The following is a 6,779-nucleotide window of genomic DNA, read 5'->3' on the forward strand; positions in this document are numbered from 1 at the left end:
GTTTTTCTGTTACAGAGCCACTGGGTATGGATTACCTAGAACTCTTGTAAAGAAACGCGTCCCTTGGCCCTCTGTCTTCCATGAACATTATTAATGAGTGAAGCAGCTTCGAGCTCCCTCCCCGTCCCGTCCCGTCACCAGCTTTGGCCGGTGTGGGAGGTTTGAACCAGCCCCTATGTATGTATGTTTGCCATGGCCCTGTCTGTCTTGGGGTTCTCTTTTGCTTTCTGGTACAAAATGTCCCAAGTGTGTCCTGTGTTCTCTCTGACTACTCCTGGAGCAGCCATCTTTTCCAAGGATTCTCAGGGACTTCTTCCATCACTCTCTTAGACTCCTAGCAGGCCTTCCACCCGCTCCTCAGGAGCACAGCCTTTGTCCCGTGCCTTGGTCTCTCTGTGCTGTGCTCTGGGTGGCCCTGAGGAGTCCTCTCAGTCTCTTCCCATTCTGTATCATTGGAGGGACTCGGAGGAGGAATGGCCTGTCCTCCCTGAGGGGTGTGTCAGAACTTCCTCTCACAGTTCAGCTCTCTCCAGTCCTCAGGGCTCGGCTGCTCTGTGCTTCTGCTAGACAGAGGGGGCTGCAGAGGGAACAGGGGCTATGTTTTACTTTGGAGTTCAAGAAATCCTTTTTTTTAAATAGAAAATAAAATACAAGTGGAAGTTCCTATCCTAAATGTAAATGCAAGTCTATAAATATGAAACTAGACTATAATCCAAGATAGCATGTATGATTTAGGAATCTAGAGTATAAAATTGTGTGTGTGTGTGTGTGTGTGTGAGTGTGTATTTGTTTGTGTGTGCGCGCATTGGTAATCTAAAAACTTTGAAGGGCAAGATTTAAATTCAAGGGAGCTTCTGTTGTTTGTTCTTTGTTTGTCTGGGGTTGTTTTGCTTTGTTTGGGTATGTAGGGTGGTGGTGGGGAAAAGCCCAGTAGCTAAGAACACTGGCTACTCTTGCAAGGGACCCAGGTTCAGCTCCTAATGTTCATATGGTAACTCACAACTATCTTTAACTCCAGTCTCTAGGGAGGCAAGATCATCTTCTGGCCTCTGCACGCACTGCATGTGTATAGTGTAGGTAAGACACTCACAGGCACTAAATTATATAGAAAATCCATTGTTTTTAGAATACAGAGACAAATAATGAAGAGAAATAATCTCTTGTCAGGTAGAAAGTAGAAATTAGTTCTGAGAAAGCAGTTTGCTAAGAGTCAAACTTAAGTTTATGCAATGTTTGCAGATCCCACTAAAATAAGCTATTATGCATTGCTATATTTATATATGTATAAATAAGCTGTCAGTAATTAGAAAAGCTGAGTAATTATATATATGTATATATATATATATGCCATATGCTAAATGTAGGGATGGACACCTACAAGATATAAAGACAAAGAGGATAACCAGAGCCTTACTCCTGGACAGAGGTAAAGCCAGACTTTATTAAAGATTATGAATAAAAGCCAAGGAAAGTAGCAACACCTAAAATCTTAGCATTTGTGGGGCAGAGGTAGAAGAATCAATACTTCAAGGCTAGCCCTTCAAGGCTAGCCTGGTCTGTATAATGAGTTTGAGTCCAGCCAAGGACACTGTCTCAAAAAGAAAAGAATGAAAGCCTTAAGAATACAATTTCCAAATGAGCTGTAAATGGTCTCTAGAGAGATTCCTTGAGCTGTTGTTTTCTTAATAAAGCATGACTTACCCAGAGGGTTAAATAGCCAGGGTATAGGTAGTGAAGGTTGTTCTGTTCTCCTGGCGTGCGTGTAATGGATCCAGTGTAATGCCTGGCTATAGATGAGATCAGAAGTAAGGTTATCTGAAACATCTTGGAAGAAAGAGAATTACTTTTCATGGAAGAGGGAAATGATCAATTTGAATTCCTTGGGGGTTAAGAGGAAAGGAGGAATGTGAGGTCTGAAAAGAAGACTTAAATGCAGGTCAAGGTGTCTCCAGGTCTCCCTCACCCTCTGCCTCACGGGGCCAGCCAGCCTCCTTAAGACCTTACCTTGATTTGATTTCTTGTGCTAGTTAGTCTAGGCTAACTCATTCCTGAGGCACAACAAATCCAAGAGTACATACTTGAACTCTGTGTCTTTTACTACAGAGTTATTGAAGCAGCTTAAAACCCTAATGACAATAAATGTCAAAGGAGTTTGGGCTGAGGCCCAATTTAATTTGGACACCCAGTCCTTTTGTTAGATAGCACTTTATAGTTCTCTGAACTGGCTGGGGGAGGTAGCACAAGCTAGCAATCCAGTTCCCAGGAGACTGAGAGAGGGTGATAACCCAAAGTTTGAGGCCAGCCTGGTCTACATAGCCAGTTCTAGGTTAGCCAGGGCTATATAAGGAGATTGTTTGACCGGGGGTGGGGTGGGGTGGGGTGGAGGGGTGGGACTAATTTGAAAAATAAAAGTGAATTTAAAAAAAACTGGAGGTTGTTACATTGTAGACTGGACACAATGTTGCCATTAGCAGCTGGACTCATTTCTTCTGAGAGTGACATTTGGTGATGACTCCCAGCTGTAAGGATTTTACATGGTTCATTCTGGAGTAGGCAGTGCAATAAAACAACCACACAAAGGAACGTTCCTAGAGAGGCAGGAGGAGCTCTTCAGACATTTCTCATTGCTAGCTAGCCCTTTACACCACAGCTTCAATATATTAATACTAGCCAGCATTGAGGGAATTGAAAGAAATGGTCTTCCAAGGGCCTTCCCAGCCCCAGCTCTGAAATACCCAACCCAGACATCAAGTCCCCCCCCCCCCCCAGTGTTTACTGTTGTGCACTGTACCCCTTGGGGAAAGTGCAGGGTGCTGCCCTCCTGCAGGCTGCCTCTCTCTCTGCAAGGGTCTGCTCTGTGCGATTTTCTAAATTGAAAATGAAGTCTTTCCTCTCCACCCGGCCTCTGAGGGCAGTGTATTGGCAGCTCGCGGTAGGCCGGCCACAAGCTGCACAGTCTGTCAGTCTGTCACTGTGCCACAGAAGCCAAGGTCAGGGGCGAGCCCTGCCACGACCCAGCATCTCTCAGCCTTTCACAGCAGTCTGTTGTGGAGAGCAGACGCTTTAACATTTCTAAAGGGAAGCAGAATTATCATTCCAGTGATAAACTGCCGTGCAAACAGGCGTTCTCTATGATTGAAGTGCAGGTCTTAAGAGGGTATGCATTTGGTCTGGGTGTTTATTAAAGACAGCGAAGACAGGTAGGTCAGAGAACAAGTCTAACACTGCAAGCACAACAGAACAGACTTCCAATATTAATATACAGGCTCCATAACCCACCGGGCAAAACCATGTTTTATTCAAGAAAATAACAAATCAAGTAATCTCTCCATAGAAAGCCACTTACAGCTCATTTGGAAATTTGATTCATAATCTTTAATAAAGGCTGTTTATACCCATGATGAAGGAGTTTTGAATAAATAAAACTGAAAGCAATGATAAATTAGCCCCTTGGCCTTTGTGTGTTTATTATACTGTAATCATTCAGACCCACAGAAGTCAAATTTGTTTTTGCCAGTTTCCTAAATTCAAACCAAATGAGCTTTTGGTCCTTACACAAAACCAATTCATATTGTCAAGTGACAGCAAGAAAAATTAATATTATACTGCTTCTCCTTATCTAAGGGGACTTTACCAAAGTAAGTAATAATATACTCTGCTGCCATCCAGAAGTTCATTATTTAGATGTAAATTCTAAACACATGCTCTGATCCGCTTAAAATGGCAATGAAACAAGCAGACCCTGGGGAACATGTCATACCCAACCAAGATGCTAAAAAGGAAGCAGCCCAGGGCCTGCTTAGAACAGAAAGCGCCAGGCTAGAATTTTATGGAAAAATCCGCATGACAAAGCCTTTTGCACTTAGCAATCACAGCTCATCAGCATCATGGGCTCAGAGGCTGGAAGCAGGTGGAGGTCTTGCTGTCTCTACTTGGCACACTATCAGCTGCAGAGCAGCTAGGAGACTGTTTAACCAAAGTCCCCAGAACCACAGCTCTGACTTGGCAGAGGCCCATTTGGCTTGGACCTCGCTGCTTCCTGCTGCAGACCTTCTAACGGATCCACTCTCAGTTCCTGGGATGGCAGCTTCCCCAGGAAATACAAAATACTTTCCTCCTGAGAGCTGCGTACCCCCACCTCTTCCTCAGGGGCGGGACTAGGAGGCTTCCAAGACACCCTGGCTGCTGTCCACCTGACTGAACTGTTTGATGGCTTTTTTCTTCACCAGTCTTTGCTGTTTGGAATGCTATCTGAGGCCACGTGGGACAGATTTGAGACAGGCTTTGTATCTGCCAGGTGCTTCTTTCCTTCACTGCATTCTGCCTTGTTTTCTGCTGAGAGGACTGAGGCACGATGATTCCTCAGGGCGGAATGTGGGAGGAAAGGGAAACAGCGCATGTGAACGGCCAAGAGCTGCCCAGGACCAAGAAAGGAGCATTCTCTCCGCCTCAGTCACGGGCAGATATTTACCGAGCTGGGCCTCTGCGGAGCACAGTACGCAGCTGGGGACGACTCTCAAGGACCCAGAGTTAGGACTACCGAGCCTTTCAGCTTTTCACCTGGTTGAGCCGGCAGGGACCGGCAAACAGATCTGAGGCAGGTGGCCCGAGCTGGTGTGAATCCCTCGGCCACACATAAATAGCTGTGGCCTTTGAGTGGCTTCTCTGAGATTCGATTTCCTCATCCACAGTGAAGGATAATAATGTTTATCTTGGAGTGTTAGTAGGAGAATGAGAGAGTTAGTGCATGTGGCTTGGTAGGAAGTCACCCTCTCTCCGCCCTCCTGACTTCATGGTCCCAGACGTTATATGAAAGAGGACATTTGTCACCCATCCAGTATTCTCATTTCTCCTATTTCCAGTCATCGTTGTGAGGCCCAGCTCCGTATTCCCTGTGGAGCCAGTAGATCTCCCTGTGGCTCCTGAACCATTCTGAAATGGAAGAGACGCCCGGCTCTTCCCTCTTTCCCGAGCTCGCTGTCCTCTCTGTTGAGCTCTCTGCTGCATCCGGGCTTGCAGCCAGGAAAAGCCCACGTTTCCCTTCTTGGTATTCTTAGACCTCCACTCTCCTCAGCCATACGGAGGGGAAGACATCAAGGCAGTAGCCCCAGCAGCCATCCACAGTCTCTTAGGAGGAGGGGACAGGCCACCAGCCAGCAGGTTCCAGTTACCCTGCCGCATTCCCTTCCGCTGGCGGTAAACCAATGCAGTGTTCTGAAATTTATGGCATTTCACAAGTACCATGCAGAGGCATTTACAGAACTGAGCTAGCCGGGTCCTCCAAATCCAGACACAGGCTACATCCTATTAGCCCCAGCTTACAAATGTAGAAACTGGGATTCAGGGGGTTAAGGGCCTCCTTCAAGTCACATCCAGGAGGTGCTTAGGCTGGGATTCAAGGACCCCTGGCTGTCCTGATCACAAGTCCCATGCCCCCCACCCTACTTCATGAGATCTTGTCCTCTCTAGCCAGTGGCAGGGAGGGAGGGAGCTCACGGCTTTGCATTCAGTCTTCTGTTCATTCTGTTCTGTTCTGTTTTCTGCCTTCACATTGCTTCAGCCTAATGAACCAATATCACATTATGCATTCCTCACTCTGCAGACATCTACTTGAGACTGGTTGCTTGCAAATCCAGAGTTACAGCTTTGCACTGACAGATTAACAGCCTGGCTTGGGGGTGAGTTTAAAATAGAATCTGAGATGATCTAAATCAAGGATCCTTAAGCAAAAGTTCAAGACAGGAGACTTCTGGGGAGACTGCAGAGCCCTGAATTGTATGTGCATATACATACACATTCACATACACATACACATTCACATACACATTCATATACACATACACATTCACATATACATACACATACACATTCACATACACATTCACATACACATTCACATACACATACACATTCACATACACATACACATTCACATACACATTCACATTCACATACACATTCACATATACATACATATTCACATACACATACACATTCACATACACATACACATGCACATGCACATACACATACACACACACACACATACACATACACATACACATACACATACACATATGCATCTTCCTAAGACAAGGGTCCAGAACTCCCACCAGATTCTCAGAGAGAATCTTTGAACTCCAAAGGGTTAAGAATGGGACATGGTCTAGCTAACCCAGAGCTCACACTGCCAGGTTTGCTCCTGGCTGTCTTATGAAGCAGCACAATTTGTGGTAGAGACATCCCAGAGCTAAATACCAGAAGCAGAATCTGAGCTCTGGATCTGGCAAATGTTTTAAAGACTCATGAATTATTAAAATGGATAATTAAGTCAGCCCTCACCACACAGTATCTGCTTTTCCCCTCATCTCTGAGCTCACAGCTGAAACTCGGACTTGAATCCATCCTGTGCTGCAGGGCAAGGTCGCTTGGCTCTTGTCTTGCATGTCTGAGGCGCACCAGGACCGGATGCTGTGTTTGTTCCTGCCTGCTGTGCCTCAGTGGAGGACCTGGTCGGAGCTTTCAACCCACTTTCCCTTCTCTGCCCACTAAGATTCAGGCAGTTCTCCAGGGAGCTCATGCTACACTGAGCCCACGCCATTTCTTCTGTTGGGCATGCTGGACTATGTCAGCCACGAGTGTTTCTACACCGTCCTCTCTTGCCAAATTCGCCTTCCCAACGCCTTGAGCCAAAACTATTCTGTGGTCCTCAGGCCAGGCTGTGCTGAAGGCTGTGCTGAAGGCCTTTCCTTCGCTGGGTGACAAAGGAGGAGCTCCGT

This window comes from Apodemus sylvaticus, chromosome 6 (genome assembly GCF_947179515.1).
Source record: "Apodemus sylvaticus chromosome 6, mApoSyl1.1, whole genome shotgun sequence".
In the NCBI taxonomy this organism is placed as follows: Eukaryota; Metazoa; Chordata; class Mammalia; order Rodentia; family Muridae; genus Apodemus; species Apodemus sylvaticus.